The 24,229-nt window shown below is 42.1% G+C and overlaps 1 protein-coding gene across 2 annotated transcripts in view; it reads left to right on the top strand.

Annotated features, from left to right (window-relative positions):
* The window catches only part of LCP1 (lymphocyte cytosolic protein 1), an 84,905-nt gene that overhangs the window by 18,341 nt on the left and 42,335 nt on the right, over window positions 1-24,229 (top strand). Inside the window, exon 1 of one of the 2 annotated variants that reach the window (XM_077778766.1) lies at window positions 10,707-10,813. The exons of the other annotated variant lie outside the window; for it this stretch is intronic. The gene's annotated coding sequence lies outside the window, so the exon portion shown is untranslated. Of the gene's footprint in view, window positions 1-10,706; window positions 10,814-24,229 lie in introns of those variants that run through there. 2 annotated transcript variants of the gene reach the window in all.

Here is a 24,229-nt window from a genome sequence, read left to right as displayed (position 1 = left end):
TTTTCTAAGGAGCCTGGCACACAGTATGTTTCTCATAAGAGCTTGATGAATGAATAAAGATGTTACAAACACATACACACCTACAGACAGACATGGAGATTAATGGACAATATAGATGTAGAGATTAACGGACCAAGAAAGGTTGCATGTCAAGAATGACTTACAGACAAGTCCTAGAGGTGTTATCAAGAGAATAAAAAGTAAATTGGTGGTCAAGGAAGGATTCTTAAGCAGGGTCTGCTTTGCGGACATGTGCCCCATGTCACACATGGCCCTCTGCTCAGAAGGGCTCCACGCATGGCTTAATGCTCTGTTGTCAGTGTCTAAAAATTCTTAATCATTTTGAACATGGAGCCCCATGTTTTCATTTTGCACTGGAGCCCACAGATTATGTAGCCAGTCTTGTTCTTGGGACTAGGAGAGTGATTCAGAGTTATAGAAATGGGGAGTGAAAGAGCAGGCAGGGAGAGCGCATGGAAATCTGATAGGCAATGAGTAAGGTGCCAGTTCTGTCAGACGGTTAACAGACCAGCTTGAGAGCACCAGAGGGCTTGTGCTGTTAGAATGAGGCTTGAAAGATGGATTGAAGCAGCATTTAGACATTATCCTAGAAGTGATTGGTAATCTCAGATGATTAATGAACAGGAAAATGAGGGGATGAAGGTGTAGCTTGATGAAGAGGAGTATGGTGGTGATGTGCAGGATGTAGCAGGGTCAGTGAGGTAGGAAGTAGTGAATCAAGAAGCTGACCCGAAGCGCAGGGACATAGTAGTAAAGGTATAAAGTAGAAGAAGGTATAAGTAGTAAGGGTATAAAGTAGAAGTGGCATAGAAAGCACAAAATTGGGAAAGACTATCAGGGAAAAATACTACATGTGAGGGGGAAAGACTAGGAGTCAAAAAGTACTCCGGACCATCCTGGGTCAGTGATGCACTCCTGGCTGAACTAAGGAAGTAAGGGATGCGGTGCCCAGTAGCTTATTTGTCAGAGGAAGAATGAATTGAGTTTCAGATATTTGTGATGATAGCAGGATTTCAAAATAGAACTGCTCCTTTTGCAATTATGTATAAGTAATTGTTGATGGAGAAGGTGGTTAACAGCATCAAATGTCACTTAAAGACCAGACATCAACACTTCACACATTACCACTAAGTAAAGTCCTTTAGCTCAGTTTCAGAAGAGGGATGAGATGAGGAGCATAGTAAAGATCGTGTGGGAGGTGAGAGATGGGGTCTTCCTTGACTGTTGTTTTCTTCTGTCCAGTCTTTTTCTTCCTCTGTATTCCATCAGTTCCTTCTTGTCCTTTCTGTTTACCACGTTCCCAAGCATCCCTTGCGTCTGCCCACCCATCTGTGTCCTACCACTGTGTTACCCTCGCCTTTCACCAAGCTGAAGCAGAGGTCTTTGGAATGGTCTGGTCTTTATCCTCTCCACACCCCCACTCTTTCTCGTTGGAGGTGGGGAGGTTTTTCTACGATTTGGGGCTGATTGTGTCACTTTCTGTTAAGACACTTTAGAATTGTGTCCTCCCCAAAAGCCGTTGAAGTCCTAACCCCCAGTGCCGATGAATGTGACCTTATTTAGATACATGGTTTTTGCAGAAGATGACAGTAGATGAGGTCAGAAGGGTAGGTTTTAATCCAATATGATGGTCTCCTTATAAAAAGGGGAAATTTGGCACCACAAAAATCTGGGTGATGCCTCTGTAAGAAAAACAGTGCCAGCAAACCACCAGAAACTGGAAGAGCCATGGGACAGATTGTCCCTCGCAGCCCACAGAAGGACCCAACCCTCCTGGCGCCTTGGTTTCAGACTTTTAGACTCCAGAACTATGAGATGACAAATATCTATTCTTGTAAACCACCCAGTTTGTGGTACTTTATTACACCTACCCTGGGAAACTAGTACAGACTTTAAAATAATCCCCCATTCCTTTCAGGGTAAAGACCAAACTCCCTAACACAGCACAAAAGACCCACCATGACCTGGTCTCTGGTGGATTCCCCAGACTTTTCCTTTCCTGTACACCCTGCCCCCTATTTCCTACCCCCTTGCACTCTTCACAGCAAGAGTACTTAGCTCCTCCCAGGTTCTAGATGGGCCTCACTTTCTCTCACTTCTGGTCTTTTGCACACTACATTCCCTTGTGGCCAAAGTACATTTCTGCCTTTCCCTTCTACTGCCTCCTTCCAGTCAGCGGAGTCCTCTTCGTTCATTTTTCTTTCAACAAATACTGTTGAAATGTCAGATAGAGTGTTTAGACGCTAACAAAACATGAACAGCCCTTGGTCTCATGGGCTTCCCAGTCTAATAGGAGAGCCCAAAATCAAATGAGTTAATCGTTGATAAAACATGTGAGCAGAATGTTGGAGGTCATAAAATAGATGGATTGTAGAAAGTGCTCCAGCCCACACAAGAGAGCTGGACCCCAAGCCTGTAATGAGAGATGCCAAGAAGAAGCAGGTCAAGTCACACCGTGGACTCAGCAGAGCTCAGAACTCTGAGGCACCACATACTTTTGAAAGTTGTTGTACAAGACGGAGCTGGAAAATAAGAGGATTGGTAGACAGGGTGTACAAGGGGCAGTACGACAGTCCTCACTCCATGCTGACCCCCACTTCACTATATGTTAAAAAGGAAGATTCAGAGAAAGAACAAGCCTTTGGATATTAAACACAACAAGAAGAAAAAGACATGTTCAATGGTAATCTTGAAGAAAAAGTTGACATACTTCCGTGACAGTAGAAATAGAAAGGCCAAGAGACAGGGGTTCCTGTGTGGCTCAGTCAGTTAAGCATCTGACTTCAGCTCAGGTCATGATCTTGCATGACAAAGCCTGCATCAGTCTCTGTGCTGACCACTCAGAGCCTGGAACCTGTTTTGGATTCTGTGTGTCCCTCTCTCTCTGCCCCTCCCCCACTCATGCTCTGACTCTCTCCTTCAAAAATAAACACTAATGAAAAAGGGGAGGGGGGCAAGAGAGAGAAAATAGAAGGAAAAAAGATAAAATTAGAGGGTCAAGCCAGGTAGCCCAATAACCAAATAAATCCAATCCCAATAAAAGAGAACACAGAAAACAGAGAAAAGGAAATGACAGAGAGAGAGAGAGAATATTTGAATTTCCAGATTAAGTGTTCACAGAATCCCTAGCACACAGTGGATGAAAACATATCCACCCTAAGGCATATCATAAAATTTCAGAATGCCAGGCATAAAATAGAAATCCTAAGTATTTCCAGAAAGAAAAATAAAATGACCTGTCAGGGATCATAAATCAGGATGCTATCAGATCCTAAAACAATTCCTTCCAAATTTTGAGAAAAAATGATTTCGAGTGTGGACTTCCAAGAATGAGGCTAGACTCTACGCATTTCCAGCTATAAACTGTCTCAAGAAATTTATGTCCCATGCTGTCTTTCTCAGGAATCTACTAGAAGATGTACTTGATAAATCAAGGAAGTAGATGAGGAAAATGGAAGGCATGTGATGCCAAAACAGGAGTTCCAACCCAGAGGGGAAAGAAGGGGAATCCCAGGATGATGACAAAGAGAAGCTTCTGGGTAGCAGCTGGGAAGTGGGACCAAACAGGACAAAGGACCCCAGGAATGACCTCTCCAAGAAGGAAATAAAAGAGAAACAGATTCATCTCCTGATTTGTTAAATTGTACTTTAGCTCTGCTGGAGAGTTTGGTGAAGAATTAGTAATACACACTTAGAAACCTAGCAAATGAAAAAAAAAGGTATAAAAGAGAGATGTAAAGATTGTGCTCTACATAACACAGCTGTGAATATTTATGTAGTCATTGTCAAGATGTAATGTTGATTTCACTGAACAGGTGTTACGGCTCTTTTAGAGGATGGGGAGGGCGGGTAGCTAGTATGTACCCACTGCGGGAAGAGGGTCAAATCTCTATCTACCATGTAAGACATAAAAACAAACAAACAAAAACTGAACCTGGACATCCGGACCCAGCATAAGCATAGCATCTTAGAAATATGGAGTAGTAGGTTCGAACCCTGCATTGATCTCTGTGCTGATAGTGTGGAGCCTGCTTGGGATTCTCTCTCTTTCTCCTCTCTCTCTGCCCCCTGCCCATATGCGTGCTCTCTCTCTCTTTCTCTCAAAATAAATAAAACTTAAGATGAATTTTAAAAAAACTATAAAAGAAATATGGAGTAGTGGAAGAAATAGCTCAGACTGTTGAAAATAATTGTTTCTGGGGAATGGAAATCGGAGGTAAAGAAGGAGTGTGTCAGAAGACAGGTGTTTCTTCATCAGCCCCCAGGTAATATTTGACTTCTAGAACCATATGTGGTTGACCGTTGAGCAACATAGGTTTGAACTGCATGGCTCTACTTGTGCGTGGATTTTTAAAAATATAGTACTGTGCTGTAAATGTCTTTTCCCTTCCTCATGATTTCCTTCATAACACTTTCTTTTCTCTAGCTTACCTTATTATAAGAATACAGTATATGATACACATAACATACAAAATACGTATTAACTAGCAGATTATGTTATCAGTAAGGCTTAGCAGTTGGCCAATAGTAGGCTATTAGTAATTAAGTTTTGGGGTAATCAAAATTTACATATGGATTTTCAGCTGTGTGTGTGTGTGTGGGTCTATGTTCCTAACCCCATGGTGTTCAAGGGTCAACTGTATGGATTAAAATATTAAAGCAAAGATATATCCATAAACAAAAACATGTACACAGATGTTCATAGCAACATTATTCATATTTCCAAAAAGTGGAAACAACTCAAATGTCTTATCAGCTAATGAACGCATAAATAATATGTGGTATATCTGTGCACTGGAATATCTATAGAAAGGAATGAAATACTGGGGGACTTGGGTGGCTCAGTAGGTTAAGCCTCTGATTCTGTATTTCGGCTCAGGTCATGGTCTCATGATTTGTGAGTTTTCTCTTTCTCTGTTTCACTCACTCACTCAAAATAAATAAACATTAAAAAAAGGAATGAAGTACTGATACATGGTTCATGTTACAACATAGATGAGCCTTGAAAACATGCTGCAAAGTAAAAGACGTCATTGAAGACCACGTACTGTATGATTCCATTTATACAAAATGTCCAGAACAAGCAAACTATAGAGACAAAAAGGAAATTAGTGGTTGGGGGGTTGCCCAGCTCTGTTAGCATACTAAAAACCACTGAATTTCAATTTTAAGAGGTGAATTTTAATTTCAGTCATATCTAAACAAAGCCATTTATTTAAAACTTGAAGAGGAAATGAGTTTCCAGGGGCCAGAGATAGAAGACAAAATGTTTACCATATATCTTAGTGCATCTTTTTAAAATTTAAGCTTTATGAATGTATTATTAATCATGAAATTAAAATTTTTTAAACTTAAATGAAAAATATTTAAAACATTATGAAAGAGAATATTACAGCCAACACTCATGTATCCAATACTTTTTTTTTTTCCCAAATCTGAACATTTTGCTACAGACATAGTTGAATTCTCCTGTCTACCCTCCTGATCCCTCTCCCTCCTTAACTTGCCAGAGGTAACTATGTTCCTAAATTGATATTTATCATTGCTTAGACATATTTTTATCATAAATACACACACACACACACACACAAACACACACACACACACACCAACCACACTATAATAGTTAAAATTCATGCAAATATTAGTATTATTCTGCAATGTTTGCTTTTCTGTGTTTCTAAGATTTATTCTTGCTTAGGCGATCTAGTTCTAGTTCACTCATTATAACTGCTAGATGATATATGGAACCACAATTTATACATTCACTCTGCTGCTTCCTTTATATTTTTGCTATCAAGCAAAGCGACAATAAGCTTTCACCCATTCGTCCCATTTCCTAACTGAGCAGCAGTACTGCTCTAAGAGCCAGGCGTAAGGCTGAGAAGAAATCCAATAAACATCTGCCCAAAGTTGAGCTTAGGTTTGGGAGGAGACAATAAGCTTAATGTTAAAATATTGCATGCTAGGAGGTGTTAACTCTGTAGAAAACAGAGCAGAGTAAGGATGATTGGTAATTCTGGTAGCAGCAGAGTTGTGAATAGTTGCTCTGGAGGGTTGGGGAGGGGGCACTACTCGTCACGTGTCTCTGTGACAATCCTTAGTGAACAACTCCAGAATCTCACCTGTTTACAACACACCTAGGTTCATGGGTCAGCTGGGGTGGCTCTGCATCAGAATGTGGGCCAGCTAGATTTGGCCTGCATTGTAGGTTGGATTCAGGTTGGTCTCAAGCATCTCCTCATTCGCCTTAAACAAGGATGTGTTTCCTTCATGGTAAATGTCAGACATGAAGGGGACCATGTCAGATCATGGACGTATATTCAAGACCTCTGTGTCTTGTCTGCTACCTTTCCACTGTTCTGTTCCAAGCAAGTCACATGAAATAAGCCTGGGTAGGAGGGACGTATACTCTATCCGCTTTAGGGGGAGGTCCTGAAAGGTCTCACAGCAAAGATGGCAGTGCAGAATTCCATAGAGGTTGTGAAGAATTGAAAACTATAGTAAGGACCCCTGGGTGGCTCAGTTGTTTAAGCGCCTGACTTTGGCTCAGGTCGTGATCTCACAGTTTGTGGGTTTAAGCCATGCATCAGGCTCTGTGCTGACAGCTTAGAGCCTGAAGCCTGCTTCAGATTCTGTGTCTCCGTCTCTCTCTGCCCTTCCTCCACTCACACTCTGTCTCTCAAAAATGAATAAATGTTAAAAAAAAAAAAACTTAAAAAAGGTCTTTTTGAAGGAAAAAAAAACCCACCCAATTCATAGGGCTGTTGTGAGAAATAAATGAAATAATGTATGTGCAGAGTCTAGTCCAGAGACCATTACAAATATTAAAAGACTAATACTTCTGTAGCACTTATTATGCTCCAGACACTCTATCTACTGTGTTCTCTATACCTATCCATGTAATCCAACCCTCACACTATTCTTATGCCCATTTCCTAGATGAGGAAACTGAGGCCAGTGAAATGAAGTAATCTGTCCAAGGTCACATGACTAATACAGCTGTAGAGCTGGGGGTTGACAACAGACAAGTAGCCCTGCATCTTTACTCTTAACCATGCTCTCTGCTCTCTGCACACCCGCCAGACCCCAAGTCTGGATTAGTGCTGTGTGTTTCGATGAGCACTTTGCTTTTCATCTCATGGTTCTGGGTACCACTTGCCTTTTCACTTGTCTGTGTCCTTAACTACAGTGGACATTCTAGGAAGGCAGGGATTGTGCCCATCTTATTTACTTTCCTTCCTTACCCATCAAATATGGCAGTGGAGTGACGCAGCGGTCTTCTTCCCTCTGTACCAGCCCCACGGTGTGTGAAAGGAAGTGAAGGGAGCATAAGAGATTAAAGATGCCAGAAAAATGTGCAGTCATTGATGGAGCAAGGTATTTAAGTAAGCAGAAGTTAGAAGATTACGATTAAAATGAGGAACTATTGACCTTGAGAAGACGGAAGAACACTTCTTCCTTTAAAGATGGAACGAGGAGGAAAAGGTGGATCTTATAAGAGCAGAGAAGTCTAGATGAGGAAGCTCAGGCCGGATAACTTGGATCATCTCAGTAAATAAGGGGTGGGAAAGGATGTAGGAGGCTGGAGTGGGAGATTGAGGCAAGGGGAGAGAGTTTGGAATAAATGCCTAACTTTTGGAGTCTGGTTTCTTATTTTCTAATGTTTATTTTTGAAAGTACGCAAACGGGAGGAGCAGAGAGAGAGGGGGCAGAGGATCTGAAGCAGGCTCCAAGCCCACAGCAGACAGCCTGACATGGGGCTCGAACTCGCGAATCCCGAAATCATGACCTGCGCTGAAGTCAGACACCTAACCCACTGGGCCACCCAGACGCCTAACCCACTGGGCCACCCAGACACCCCCTGTGATCTCTTTAATATTACAATGAATAGTATGATGAACCCAGAAAAAAAAAGAACGTGCATACAAAATTATGTGTATAATTTTAGAGGTCAGGGGACCGCGGGTTGGGAATGCCTGCTCTCAGAAACTAATGAAATTGAGTAAAAGTATTTCTGAGAAGTAATTGGAAGGCAAGCAGCTTGAATTCATAGTCTTCTCAGCCTGTGCTTCTGTGACTTTTCTTCAACAGCACCCAGTGGCAGCAGAATAGCAGCTGATGCGGAATTAGGGACTGAGACTATGGGTTTCTGAGCCGCCCAGGGGTGGGGGCGAGTCGAGGAGGGCAGTAGGGGTGGAGAGAAGGCAAAGGATGGGCCAGGGAAGAAGTGGCAGACGTGGCAGTAGCGTCTTGTGGAGGGAGGGACAGGTCCTCTCTGGGTGTCGGCCATCAGAAGTGCATGGTCTGTAGAGAACAGAAAAATAATAATAAAACTGAAAGTCTGTTTTATGCTTCTTATGATGCACAAGCAATGCTAAACACCGACAGTGATAAAATCCTGCCCTCTGAAAAAGCCTTGTGTAAGATCTGAACAACTGCCCGTATCTGGGTAGATATATGCCCCTGGAGGCAGATAAAGAGATTAAAGATGGAGAGAGTCATCCAGGATGTGGGTGAGGTGCTGGTGGGCGGCCGAGGTGGCGCCCACGCGGAGCTAGTGCTAGAGAAGAAGTCTCCTTCAACCCGGTGGTTAAGGGGCCCAATTCAATGGCTTTCATCTTCTAGAATCTAGATGTTGTCTGGAGTCCTAAATCCTTCTGACTGCCAGTCAGAACCATGTGTGTTTCACTGTCTTCATGCAGCCGCTCTGCTCACATCCTCATCTGCCTCAGTGTTTCACAGCCCTTTCATCCCTTTTTCTAACAGATGGCTTTTATTTACTTACATGGTTCTCTCCCCTTCTAAACTATGTACTCCTTGAGAGCGGTGATCGTGTCATATTCATTTCTGAATCACCAGTGCCTACGAACAGGCACTCAAATGCCTGTTGAACCAATGCACCAGCGTATCTTGCTCTTTCTTATAGATCCCTCAGATCTCCGGTAACCAGGCACCAGCCCACCCAGGATGCTGCTGCTTTCCTTCTCCCCGGTAAATGATAGGAATCTCTGTTTCCCTTTATGACATGTTCCTACTGGATCATCTTCATTCCATTCATCATACAACCTGGACATAGAACTAGATTAGGGAGATCCACATTTCACATTTTTTCATCCTCAAACCATCAGGACATTATCTAGAGAATCATACTGCAGGGCTCCGAATGGTGATTATTCCCACCAAACTAGGAACCACCAGCAGCTGGCTGCTTTGTAGTGTGAGTGGTACTGTGACAGGGATGCATAGGGGTTTCTTTGGTGTCCCAAAAGAATTTAGTTGCTTCTTGAAACCCCTCTCCAATCTATTACTTGGAAGTAATTATAAAATGGAGCAAACAGGGTCTGATTCACTCTCCCAGTGTTCCTTGAAAGTCACTAGAGGGCTGATAGTTCTTTGGAGGTGAGCCACTTCTCGAATGGACCGAATCTCCATCATCTCGTCCCATTACTCTGCTCACCATCTTCTTTGAGATGGCCTCTGTGTGGTTCTGACCAAGAAGTTGCCACACCACTGGCTAATCAAGTAGATAGACTAGAAACAGCTTGGTTTAACATTTGCTGTTGGAAGCAGGAACTTTCTAAAGGAGAAATCAAAGAAGCAAAAGATGTATAAGGGCAGCTCCCCAACCAGAGTGAGTGACCAGGGTGGGGTTCTAAGCCCCTCACAACTACAGAAGCATGTAGAATGATCAAGCACTGTCAACTCACTGTCAGACTAAAGCACCGCCGTATAGCCTCATTCCCCAGTAGCCGACTGCTGGAGTCACACACAGTCTGGGGCAACGTGGAGATTATACTTCATGTTTAGTTAACATTACTCAGGGCACTACACAACCTTCACAGCCTCTGTGAGGCATGAGCACTTACTTTTGAAAAATGGGAATTTGCCCTCAAGACAAACATCCAGGGTTTAGACATAGAATACAGCTTTCTTTTAAAAAAAAAAATCTCTTGCTAATGTTAAAAAACGTGCATTCAAAAAATAAATCTGGTCTGTATGAAGGAATTCAGCTACCCGTTTAGCTACGGCAGCTGTCTGTGTAATCCACAGTGCTCTTTGTAGGAAACGTCTAAATAATTGAAATCTTTAATTGGGTTAAAGAGATCCCTAACATGTAGATGTTCTATAAATAAAAGTGAGTAAATAATATAGTGGCCTTTCTTTTTGGGCCCTCCCCCTTAAAGAGACCATTTTGTTTTGTTTGCTCCAATAAGATCATTGTTGAGAGACACTTAAGAGAGGTTAGGTTGCGGCTGGGGCAGGGCTTTCCCATGGAAATCCCTTTTAAGTTTGTTTCAGGTGGATTTCCACCTTCTCCCTTGGCTACTTCACTAAAAACTAATCATTTGTTTGTCTTTGCTGTAAGTAGCCAGGCACCTGGGCTTTGCATTTGCAAGTGGGGTCAGAGCAAGTAGTAAAGGTAGCAGGCTGACCTTGCTTGTTATCTGAAATCAGGCAGGTTTAAGTAGCCCAGAGCTTAAGAGCCAGCTAGAGAAGAAAGGGGAGAAAAATGCTTATAAAAAGGAAGTGGTAAGACATTTCTGAATTTCAGTGTGACCTGTCCTGTCAGGTGATTCTATGGGGGAGGAGACATGAGAAAAAAAAAGAAAAGTTAGGTAAAATGTCCTTATAAAGACAAAATCTATTTCTTTCCTGCCTGATGATTTGTCATCCTAGTCACTTCCTGCCTTGTGACCGACACCCGGGGTTGACAAAGTTGTTCTGCAGATCAGAAAGAAGGGGGTTTCTGGTCACACGCCAGTACCACTGAGGACAGTTTTTCAACAAGGTAAATTTTCTTAATGTCTTTTTGTCGTTTCTAAGTGCTTATGATGTATTTCCTTGTTGGGCGGCTGTGTTTCTGTGGGTTGTGGGTTTTTGCCTTCAGGAGGTCGAGATCTGAGCACCTGTCGCCCAAGCCCTATGTGAGCCATGTCACCGTTTAACTGCCCAACCAAGCTGTAGTTACCTCATGTAGCTGTCCGGAATCGGACCCCTCAGTTCTGTGGGGTGGCTTCTTCTCCAGTTATCCACAGTTAGCACCCCCAAAACCATGATTCTTTTTCCTTTTTATTTTATTTTATTAGTTTTTTATGATAATTTATTTTTGAGAGGGGGAGACAGAAAGTGACTGGGGGAGGGGCAGAGAGAGAGGGGGAGACACAGAATCTGAAGCACGCTCCAGGTTCTGAGCTGTCAGCACTGAGCCCAACGTGGGCTCAGACTCACGAGCAGTGAGCTCATGACCTGAGCCGAAGTCGGAGCCCAACGGAATGAGCCACCCAGGCGCCCCTTTTTCCCCCGCGTTAAACCAAACCATATTTTGATTTATTTCTCTTGCTTTACTTCAGGGAAGCTATTTACTGTGATTTGATCTACTTTGAAATGTTTTCAGGAAAGTGGGTATTGATCATTTAGATTGTGCTACTCATTGGCCTGGTGGGAGTAGTTTACTTTTAGCTCCCATGGTTCTGTTTTTCTAAAAAGTTTCTTTGCAGTCCTTGAGTGGATATATTAACATCTTGAGTCATATGTTACTGAGTGTATTACTGGTTATTTGAGTGATTTTGGCGCCAGTGGTTTTAATGGGTGTGTCTAATAACCACAAGGAATCAGAGATGCCTTTTCTTCATTTATTCTCTAGTAATAAAAGCAATTTGTGTGGCTTCATTGTACTGTTTTTGCAGAATTGTCTGAACTATTGCTTAGGCTGATGACCAAACAAATGACCATTAAATTCTGGATGAAAGGCTTCTGTCTACATCAGAAATTCTGATAAAGTCGACATGGGGTATTTACTCCGGAAGCTCTTTTGACTTTAAATCTTGTAGCATCGGCCTTCATTTAATTATCATTATCCAACAGAATTAACAAGCATTGATAGATGACATACATAAAAGCCATTCAGACTGGGAATGGCTTAATTTATCAGGATAGTTATCAAAACCCAATTTTTCTTATTCAAGGATAGCAACTCATTTTTTGACTTTATTTCCCCAGGGCAACTTTTTCAAAAAAATTTTTTTAGCATTTATTCAGTTTTGAGAGACAGAATGAGTAGGGAAGGGGCAGAGAAAGAGGGAGACACAGAATCCGAAACAGGCTCTGAGCCGTCAGCACAGAGCCCGATGTGGGGCTCGAACCCACAAACTGTGAGATCATGACCTGAGCTGAAGTCGGATGCTTAACCGACTGAGCCACCCAGGTGCCCCATCCCCAGGGCAACTTTTTAAAAAAACCAGTCAACAAAGCTGGTTTATTCGCCATATCTCTTTAGTTTTGAATTTACGTAAATTTATCATCATTGGTTTCCATTAAATAGAAGATTTCAAAGAACCATCTGCACAGGCAAATTTGAATGGAATTAGCCATTTAGCTATAAGTGTGAATTTCTGAAAGTTGCAAAATGTGGCCATCAGTATTGTTTTACACATCTCTTGTGATTTTAAACTAGCAAAAATGTGGAATTGGGCAAGAGGACCTGAACCCCAGAAAAGAAAAAATTTTTAAAAATGCTCTATCTTCTTTGTAATATAAATATTAATGAGAACAAAATAAATTAGAATGCGAAGGTATGTCAGTCTTTTCCTTACTTTGGAAGGAAATAAAATGGAATATGAAAAGTTAATTCAAAGTAGAGGAAAAAATCTCTTGAGTTAAATCAAGTTTAGACTGTTAAAGTGTCAAAATGATATGTTGTAAAATATCCATTTCTCTTCAGTCTAGCTCACCCCTAGTAGCATCAGGGAAGAATCTTCTGTGTCTTGTCTTTTGAACAAGCACCATTGTGATGGAACATTTCATTAGCTATCTCAAGGATGCTTCTCTTGGTCACATTTTAAATCTTTTTTTCTTTAACTTACAAAGTATCCTTGAAACAGTCAGTAATTTGGGAAGCAATTTCAGTATTTTAATATGATTTGTAAATCTTTTTCTGGTCCCTTTGAGGAAGGGAGGCCAACAAGTAAAGTCTCATTCAAATATGACCTACTTAGAGAGGACAAGACAAGTAATAACAATATTATTATGTTATGATATTTATGCGTACTTACAACATGCAGCCACTCTTTATGCATTATCTCATGTAATGCCCTGCAACATTAGGAGTGGGCTCACCATGGAAGGAAGTGGCCCACTGTCAATGGGCAATTGGAGGGGTGGAGGGATGGTAGATCGTCATGATTTCCAGCTCCACATTGCTTCTCTCTAAGCATCTGTCTATTCTAGATCCCTTCTTCCACACCAGCATAGTTTTTCCCAGATGTAGATCGTTAGAAGCTTTGATTTCTGAAGCTGACTGAAAGGACCTGGGTGCTCATAATTTTAAGGGAAGGAGGGGGAGAAAGAAAGAGAAAGAGAGGAAAAAAATTGCAATAAAATCAGAAGCTTTTTTTTTAAATCTTTGTAAGAGATATCATTGTGGGTTTCATATAATAATAGAATGAAGAAGTGTTTTCTTTTAATTAATATGTAATTTTACTAAAGAATTATACGCCTTCACAAACTTGCCTCAACCACTTCCCCAACCTATTTCTTGTCACTTCCTTCTGCTCTGGCTGTCCTCCATCTTCTCACCCCCCCTCGATTGCCCACTCTGCCTCACTTGTGGGCGCACAAGACCACAAGCCACCAGAAAGTTCCATGCTTTCACTTCTTTTTGCTCCAACTGTTGTTCCAATTGCTTATTTATAAAAGTTACAGTCAGTTTTCAAGACTCAGTTCAAGAAATGAGTCCTTTTGGATGTCTTTCCTACGGAACCCTTCCGCCATCTTCCTCACCCCCACTAATGGTTTTTCTGTGTGTGTCTGCTTAATGCTTTGACCTTAGAGTAAGTATAGCAGGAATCATAATTGTTTGAGTTTCAAGTCCTTGTTTGCTGATGGCCTGAGCTCCTTCTCTAGTTCCCCTAGCACATGTTTGACACTAATTTATTGAATTGAAAATTCATCACCAGTATTTTCTCTCAGCTCCTTAGAGATGCATGGGAGTCTTTTTTTTGATTTCGCTTATTAACTTATTATTTACCGAGTTCCCCCAGTGATAGCTGTGAAAGAAGATACAGTAGTCATATAGTAGTTTCCATTCTACCATGCTCCCTCTTTGCCAAAGCACTATTCTTCATTTTAGTCTCAAAGCACTGAATGGACATTGAGTTCAAAGTATTTAGGAAATTGCCCAGTGACCATCCCAAATGGACAAAATTACAATCTTGTTATTTTGGTCTAAACACATTCATTGACCTCAAGCTTAGCTACATTTAACAAAACTATTGTACTTGACAATGGGCTTCTTCGATAACAGAGAACATAAGAACAGATCTTATTAACTTTTGTTTACTTACTTTGAAGTTTTCTAGAAAGTTCTCAAGTCAACTTCTCCTCAGTACTTATAGAATAAAGACCCTCCATCTATATAGGAGAGAGGGCAAATAAATTTTGATATCAGTCTAGGTGAAATAAAATTTAAAAACTTGCTCATAAGACTATATTAATGAAGAGTCAAAATTTATAAAGTAAGATTGTAAAGACACCAGAGTTTATCATTAATAGATTTTGTAGCAGAGTGACTTTATATTAGTCTAATTGTTTCTTTAGGGCTTTTTTCCCAACTCACAGAAATCATCAACCAAAATGATGCTATGCCTTGTGCATATTGTACCCTGCAGGCATATGAAAATTAGCATTAGCACTCCACCAAAGTGTCAAACTAACCAGTGTCAACAGCTTCTAAGAGTTTCAAGGTTCCCTGTTTTGCCAGATGGCAAGGCATTTAAATCAGAAGTGTTCATGTTTCACACTGTTGTCATTTTGAAGTTCTGAGAAGTTGCCACCAGATTAGATGTTCATATATTTTAGGGGCATCTCCGTCCAGCTGCTGCAGACCCAGGGCTTCCCAGATGTCATCTCCGTGGCTTTCCTTAGTTCCCTTCTGAATCAACTTCCTTAAACTCTTGACTGTCCCCGTTGTTTTGGATTGCCAAGTTTTAGTGATTACATCAGCCTTCCCAGTAATTTCATCATCCCTCCATCTTGTAAGATACAGCAAGCAGCGTGGGGGTGGGGAGGAGAAAGAATTTCAGTTTATCACCCTAATAATAATAGCTAAGACTCAGGTACTACTCACTTTGGGCTGAGTGGTTTTTTGTAAGTGTTTTAACGATCCTGATGCATTTAGTCATCACTACGATCCTATGAGGTAGTTACTGGTGTTATCTTCATATATGAAGGAAGTTCACAAATGTTGTATTTAATTTTCTACATTTGAATCAGTTTTTTTATATAACTGCTGAATTCCAGGAGTAATATTCTCCTGGAATAAACAGGCAGCAGATCTGGTGCTTATTTGTACCTAAGCTCTTGAGTTGAGCTCAAATAATCATAATTTATCCCAAATAAATTTATCTGTATTCTTATTGCTTTTATCAGATTCCTCTTCCTCCTCTTCTTTTCCTTCTTCTCCTTCATCACCATCACCATCAATATTTAGCCAGCACCTCTCTGCACTTGACTAGTTTTTACCAATTTCTAGGTCTCTGCATGACTCATATAATATGATTTCCATCCTCAAAAGCTTTGAAAAGTTCGCAGTCTTAAAAGGTTGGAATACTTTCAGTCAAGTTTTATTCACATTTTTGACAGTGTGACTGATAGACACAATTAATTAAACAATTTAGTATTTACACTGAAACACACGTATCTATAATTACACAGTATTGGCCAAGTGTAGGCGTCCTAAAAACTGTGAAACAATGCAGGATTGTTTTCATTGTGAGGTGAAAAATAGACATAAAAAGTTACTCACTTACAGATTTAAAATAAGTTTTGCTCAACTTCAGAGCTGTGTGTCAGCCCCATTTATAAGTTATAAGGAGGCTTGTTTCTCAAATATGGTCATTTGGTTTTTTCTGGTGGAAGGAAGAGCTAAAATGTTAAATTGGGGAACTAGTACAACCACAGTCCTGTGGTTGCAACATTGAGTCTTGTTTTAGTCCAGCAGCAGTTACATAGTGGATGCTCTCTGTCTTATCTCTGTCTCTCTCTGTGTCTCTGTCTCTCAGCCTCTCTGTCTCTCTCTGTCTCTCTCTCTCTCTCTCTCACACACACACACACACACACCTTTCTGAGTGGCTGAACTAAAGTGGAAAAGAGATTATGATCTCCACAGGCAGAAAAGCCAAATTCTGCAGGTGAATTAATTATGCATGTGAATCTCAATCTCTGGATAATTTGTTTTCTTTTTTTCTCTGGTTGTACTTTCAAGAGGGAAGTGAATTAATGGACTAATTACTTTGCATTTAAACAACACCCTGCATGTTGATCCCTCATTTGGATAGTTAGCACCAAAATGTATCTAAGCTGTGTATCCAAATCCAAAGAGGTGCACAAATATGTGTGTATAAAGTTTGTATCTTCTTCCTTTTCTCCAGCAAAATTGAGAATTGCATCTTTGTTAACCTCCAGTGTAACATTTTAAAATGTTGGTCCTCTGCGCCTCCTTGACATCATCAGCTCACGTTTTCACTGGCAGGGTCCTTAGGGAGAAATCTGGGCAGTACAGGCAAAGTGAAAGTAAGAACAAAATGAGCAACGTCTATGCTGTTATGCGTTATTGAGCCCCCCCCCCCCACCTCCTTCATCTTAAGAGTGTGAAATGAACTTCTGCCGTCATTTCCAATGCTTTATAAACATAAAAAAAATTTCCCTTTGGAAAGATTATGGTCACCTTTGACAAAATTTTCAGATTTTTTTCCCTTCCCTTATTGTCTTTCAAATTAAGATTTTTTTCATCAAAATATCCTTGATCCTTTGCGTCTTTCCTATGACCACAGAGAAAGGCAATTGGGATACTTAATCTGTCTGATCATATATAATGTATATGATATAGAATGTATTTAATATTGTATATAACTTTAGTTTTTTTTAAAGTTTGTGAGTCTGTAGTTTCTATGCATGGAACAAACAAGTATGATATACAGAAGGGAGAGCAAATTTGGAGGCAAATTTGGATTCATATTTTGGCCTTTAACTAAGTGTGGAGACTGAGCAAGTCTCAGTTTCCTCATCTATAAAATAGGGGAAAGTAGTATCTGTTTCCTAGATCTGTTCTTGGGGTCATTTTCCTTTTCCATGTCCCCATGTCATCAGTCTATCTGCACATTCACTCTACTATACTCGTCATCACTACAGACTGACTGAGCCCTTTGCTAGGCGTTGTGCTGAATGTTTGACATATAGTTACTCTTCCATTTCAACACAAAAGATGCATAAGGTTGATATTGTCATATTCTCATAACAGATGACCAAACTGAGGTTCAGGGGGATTAAGTCCACAATCCCAGAGCCAGTTAAGTGCCAGAACCAAGATTTATACCCTGCCTCTTTCCCATTTTATATTCACACTTTCTTAAAGGTGATTTAAAATTTTGACAAAAGAAATGATATATATTACATATCCCAGTATAAATTGATATTGGTTAATATTTGCCAACTAAACTGGCTTCCAACAGACTAAAAATATGTATAGCCCGGGGCGCCTGGGTGGCTCAGTCGGTTAAGCGGCCGACTTTGGCTCAGGTCATGATCTCGTGGTCTGTGGGTTCGAGCCCCGCATCAGGCTCTGTGCTGACAGCTCAGAGCCTGGAGCCTGTTTCAGATTCTGTGTCTCCCTCTCTCTGACCCTCCCCTGCTCATACTCTGTCTCTCTCTGTCTCAAAAATAAATAAAGGTTAAAAATTTTTTTAAAAAATATGTATAGCCCATCAAATTAATACAAATTTCCTGCCTCTGTGAATCTATTAGTCCTTGTTTTGTGTTTTATGAGAATGAGCTTGTCATTAGAGATTCTACAACAATGACCCCGAGGAGCCTATAGAAAATGAGGTCACGTTGTTAAGAATAAATAGAAGCTTCTGTTGTAATTGCTAACATACAAATGTGTGCTGCATATTGTCTTGGTATTTTTCCAGCTCCAACAATCATAGAGAAAATGCCTGGAGAATGAGGGAGTGGAGAACAGATAGAAGTAGGGCACAGGCTTACAGAATTAGTCCCCTGGACACCTGTGACTAAGGAGGCATTGCCTGATGGTCCTTATCACAGATACTCACAGATCTCTCTCTCTCTCTCTCTCTCTCTCTCTCTCTTTGTGACTCATGGTAGATGTGGCTTTTCTTAAGATTGCTGTACATTTTCCCACTCTGGCCTCACTTCCTCAACTGTTAGAAGGTACTTTCCACCCTCAGTATTTCAGGCAAGACTAAGCCCCTTGACCACTCAACCTCAGATCAGCCAATACCAATGCTGTTGACTTCTAGTTTATGTCATCTAGCATTTCTGCAATACCTTTTGCAACTGACTTCAAGAACTCCGAATGAGAAATGGGGTAAAAGAACCAAAACGAGCCAAACGAAGACCATTTGTAGATAGAAAACAGATGTGAAATATAGATTGACACCCACACAGACCCACATATAACAAACATACAATTAACTGTGGATTTTAGGTGGTGACATAATACTTGATACAATTTATGGTGGAAATTGGGTTTATTCCCCAAGATGATTTTGTGAAAATTCTTTTTTTTATTTCCCTCTTCATTTCTCCCTTCCTTCCCTTCTTCTTTCCTTGCTTCATCAAGCACAATTGAAAATTTACAATTGAAATCCTTTGTCTCATTTAATTCTAACACAACCCTGTGTTGTGAGCACTGTAAATTGCATTACTAATATCGCTTTTTTACATATGAAGAAACTGAGGCTCAGAAATTTTAAGGAGCACCTAGTTGGCTTAGTCAGTTAGTCGTCCGACTCTTGATTTTGGCTCAGGTCATGATCTCAAAGTTCCTGGATTCCAGCCCCACGCCAGGCTCATGCTGGGTTTGGAGCCTGCTTGGAATTCTCTCTCCTTCACTCTCTGCCCCTTCCTGACTCATGCACATGCATGTACACTCAATCTCTCTCTCACTCACTCAAAATAAATAAACTGAAAACAAATTTATAAGAAGGGGCACCTGGGTTGCTCAGTTGGTTAAGCGTCCGACTTCAGTTCGGGTTATGATCTCGTGGTTCTTGGGTTTGAGCCCTGTGTCAGGCTCGCTGCTGACAGCCTGTCAGCGCAGAGCCCAGAGCCTGCTTCGGATTCTATGTCTCCCTCTCTCTGCACCTTCCCTGCTCGTTCTCGGTCTCTCTCTGTCTCTCAGAACTAAAGAAATGTTAAATTTTTTTTTTTTAATTTAAGGGACATGTATGAAAACACAGCAAGAAGCAGTTGCATAGAAAACTCATCATCTTTTCACCATACCATGCTGCTTCCTAGTTTATTGTCAATATACAATTATATATGTAATTTCACAAACGAAGACCGGATCATTAGCATTTGGATGAGGTTTGTGGGATGCCTGAGATGGCTTTTTGCTGGCTTTACTAGGAGAAAGGCAGCTTGTATTGTAGCAATAGGTGAAGCTGTAAACGCTGGAGTCTATACCAGTCTTGAAAGATGTGGTTGAAGGCACTTCTCCCCTTGTTTTCCTCTCCATCAACATACCTAAGATATAAGTACATTTCATGGATTTTTGCATCTCTAGGGTATTTTTTTAAGTCTATTGTGTTGGTTAAATGTTAATTGACTTCTGTTTTTCCCAGATCGTGGCTAAAGCAAACTATAATTCTCAAGGCTCAACTTCTCTTTTCAGTCCAATCACTGACTCACTTTGAGACTCTGGGGAGCAACTTCACTTTTCAGGGCCCCATTTCCCATTTTCTAACATATCCAGTTCCTTCCTCACTTAGTAGGGCTGAATTTTCTAGATGGGAGATGGTGATATTAAGAGGAATTTCTGTCCATACAAACAAACCCAAAATGGCTTCTAGACACAATCATTTTGCATTAGGAAGTTGGGGACTATGTGTATGATCTAAAGGGCGTGCAGTAAGCATTGTGACTGAAGATTGCAAGGGGAGCCTAGGTCACCAAGGTTTTTCTTCCGGAAACAAGAGCTGGTGAGGAAGGCAACCACACTGGCACTTCCCCAAATTCTTCTAGGGGCTGCCTCCTGGGCCAGTCATGCGAACCCCCCACCAGCTTCCTTGGTGACCGTCTCTTGCTTGACTCCTCCCTCTGCAGGGCTATTTTCTCCTACACAGTAGTCCCCCTTTATCCACGGTTTCGCTTTCCACAGTTTCAGTTACCCATGTTCAACCTCTATCCGGAAGCAAAATATCCTCCTTCTGACTTTATTTCAGAAGGTCAACAGTAGCCTAATGCTACATCCCATCACCTACATCATTCACCTCACCTCATCTCACCACGTAGGCATTTTATCACCTCACAGCATCACAAGAAGGGTGAGTACATACAGTAAAATATCTTGAGAGAGAGACTACATTCATATAACTTTTATCGCAGAATATTGTTAGAATTGTTCTATTTTATTATTGTTGTTAGTCTCTTACTGTTCCTAATTTATAGATTATACTTTATCATAGTTGTGTGTGTATAAAGGAAAACGTAGTATTGCTTGGGTTTGGTACTACCCATTGTCTCAGGCATCCACTGAGGGTCTTGGAATGTATCCCCTGGGAATCAGGGGGACCCCGGTATGGAGAAATGGAGTGCCACTGTCCATTTTGTCTTTTTGGAAAGTTCCAAGTGGTTCTTTGAGATGTAGCTCAATGACAGTTAATATTTCCTTCTTTGGAGACCTCGCCCTTCTCTTCTGGGGCAGAGTTAAGTGCTTCTCTCTCTGCTCCCACAGCACCATGATAATAACACATTTAGAATGTAAAGGTCAGTCTGGCCTCTAAGTTGCAATAGACATTTTCCTTCACAAGATTGTGTGTCCTTTAAGAGCAAGGATTCTTTGCTCTTCATCGTTGCATCTCCAGCCCCGGAAGAAGGCCAGTGCTTTATCAACTGTGATAGCATGACAGGTGTGGAGCTACTGATGCAGAGGATCCCTTGTCCCCCAGAGACAGGAGGCACAGGCAGGAGTGGGCACGGTCACTCTGGTGGAGTCCGTGCTCCTCACCCTCCCCTCAAGATGTTGAGGAACTGAAGAGAACTTTTCCAAAGATCCCAGGAAGAGCCCTAGTCATAGGTAGAATCTTGCCGAATGTGTATATCCCTAGTTAACTCAAGGTCAGAGCTGAGTAACCCCAAAGGAGAACAGAGAACCTTAAGATACAGAAATCCAGTGATCGAAGGCATAAGGAAAGCTGCCTCCAGTAAGACCTACATCGTGTTGACCTGTAGTGCGGAGGCAGGTGCAGGCTGCTCCCCTGCCCCCAGGCTCTGGTGCAAGCATGAGGCTTCCCTAGTTCATAGCAAGATAACCCTGGGCCAGTTATTAAAATTGCAGCTCCCTCAGCTATGAAAAGGAAACCACAACAGTGTTCCCCAGGACGGTTGCTAGAGTTAAGTGCGTAGAAAACACTTAGCATTGAAGAAGCACTCAGTGAACGTTACCTGGCCTTCCCATTTGTCTTTTAGCCGTTGTTTTCTTGGATTTCAACAAAAATGGAGAGAATATGGATTAATCATCCTGCATGAATAAGAAAATGACTGAACTCTAAGCATTTTGTCATCTGTGGAAATCCAGGTCACATGACACTTGTGAGGGCTGTGCCTGGCTCTCCGGGAGAGAGCTGTTTTTCCCCCTTCCTATGGATCTAAATTTCCCTCTATATTCTAGTGACTGGTGTCTCTCTTCCCTACTAACCAGGCCATGGCCACATCTTAGCTTTGCATTGCCAGCATCTAACCCAGGACCTGGCATATAGTAGGTATTTGGCAGATATTTACTGAAAGAAGAGCTAGGGCACCTGGGTGGCTCAGTCAGTTAAGCGACCGACTCTTGGTTTCGGCTCAGGTCATGATCTCACGGTTCGTGGGATTGAACTGCACATCGGGCTCTGCACTGGCAACACAGAGCCTACTTGGGACCTTCTCTCGTTTCCTCTGCGCCTGCCCTGCTCGCGCTGTCTCTGACTCTCTCAAAATAAATAAATCAAGACATGTACAGATATATAAATTTATTTAGTAGCAGATACTTAGAATAGCCAGAGGAGTTCATAGTCCAGACAGTGATACGCAGATTACATCCAGGTGAACTCTAGCACCCGTTCCTCGCTATTTCCTATGTGTTCCTGGCTCACTGAGTTGGAGCGTCCTGGCCGGTTTTACCCTCCTTCCTGCCACTGCTCTGTCTCCACAGTTCCTTTCCTGTCCACTCAGAGTCAGACACTGTAGTTAGAGACCCATGGCCAACCATGACAGGCGGCCAGCAGCGTTTATAAACCAGTGAGGGGGCCCAGCCCCAGCTCTGCTACCCCAGGCAGAAACCTGCTGGCTGGCAGGGTGGAGCCAGGGAACATTCTATGGCAGTTCAAAGACTGCTTAGGGACACTCATCTCTCTGTGGTTCCCATATCAACTCAGCAGAGTAAAATGGTTTCCTGAGATTTGAAGCGTTCACTTGCCTCCCTCTAGGAGTTTGTCTCTTTCCATGGGGGGGTGGGGGTGGGGGGGGTGTTATAAGCATGCGCCCAGAATGTTGTTGCTAAACTCCTCACAGGAGGTGATGGGAGACTTCTCAAGCCCCGTGTACCGTCAGTCGATGGACTGTTTGTGCACCTGAGTCCCTGCCGCGTGGTAGATGCTGAGGCAGCTCCGTGACACGACTTCTGGTCTAGACTTCTAGGTTGTGATCTCATAACCTGCTGGAAGAGATGGATGTGGACACAGGAGCCACTGCCCAGGTCGGGCCCAGAGCTCAGAGGAAGAGCTCCCTGATCCCCACCCAAGAGCAACATGAATGAATGTCTGAAACCATGCCAACTGTTTTTAGGAGTCTGAGGGCATCCTCTTCATAGTTAAATGTGAATTTGGCATTTTGTCTTTTGAACAGTGTGCCTCAGAGGGAGCTGTTTTTACGTGGTTTTCTTTTTTGGTTGCCAAGGAAAATCAGAGGGTGTAAATGCAAAGTCAAGAGAAAACACCTAGGGGCATGCACTCTCCTAGCCTTGGTCGTTATAACCTAGAAGGGGCCAGTAGTGCACGTAACATAGGGTTTGGCACATTTGGTAGCCCAGACCTGGGGCTCCGTAGCCTGGACAGTGCCCTCTCAGTACCCAGATTCAGTTCTTCTTCGTGTATGGGAAACATACATGAAATTATATATATTAAACATTTTAAACCCTGGGGGAATTATACTTGCTGTATGTTGAGTCAGTCTTACTTAAAGAACACCATTACCTCTGCAGTTTGAAAACTTATAAAGGAAAGGGGAGAAATAAGGAGGCCTGGACTCCAGTCCTAATGAACTCTGACAGCATCCTTTAACTTGGGTGTCATTTCTCTCCTCTGTGGCAGGAGGAGAGTGGCCAGACAGATCATCTCTGTGGTCCCTTCACCTCTACCTTCTGTGTCTCTGTTATCCTTCTGTCATCATTTAAGGAAGTGGGCAGAGACCCAGACTATGGCAAAGAAAACTATTAAAGATTTGGAAGATAAGCCCCCAAAACCAGGTTAAAAGAATTGTTTTGAAAGGGTTGGTGTCAGTCGTTGAGGCATGTGACAGAATTTTTATGAATCGAGCAGCTTCTATAATTCCCTCTGAGAATAGCCCGAGAGAGAGAAAGCTTTAATCGTATCAGAAAAGATTTCGGTTACAGGGTAGGGATATGAGACACCAGAGAGGTTGTAGGGTTTCCTTATTTGGATATTTTTAAGCAAATAGTCGATGGCTCTCTTTCTGGGACAGTTTGCCTACAGTCTTGCCTAGAAACTGGGAGGGGACTGGATCAGTGTGTCTTGAGCTGTACACGGTGACATGCCAGAAAGCAGATCCCACGTGCTGCTCAGGTCACTTCCCTGCTCTGTGATGAGCAGTCGAGCAGTGGGCACCTGCCTGGGTAGCGAGGAGAATGCGTGAGGCCAGAGCTTTCCCTGCTGCCGAGGTAAGAACAGAAGCCAGGAGGGCCGGGGACGGGCTGGGTCCCTTACAGAGGAGGCGCCTCCCAGAGCGGGCCCACGAGGGTGACAGCCACAGCTCCTGATCACCCCGGCCCCTATGTCTAGGCTCATTTGAAATACACCTTCTCCGGGCTCTAACTTGTGCATACACTTATCAGCTAGAGAATAGACTTCTGGAACTTTTCACACGGAAGAGGTTCCATTTCTCAGTTTGTGGATGAGGAAACAGAGGCCCA

Source organism: Crocuta crocuta, unplaced genomic scaffold, assembly GCF_008692635.1.
Source record: "Crocuta crocuta isolate KB4526 unplaced genomic scaffold, BGI_CrCroc_1.0 scaffold586, whole genome shotgun sequence".
Classification (NCBI taxonomy): domain Eukaryota; kingdom Metazoa; phylum Chordata; class Mammalia; order Carnivora; family Hyaenidae; genus Crocuta; species Crocuta crocuta.
The sequence above is the reverse complement of the archived record's forward strand: the minus strand, read 5'-3'. Positions and strand labels throughout refer to the sequence as shown.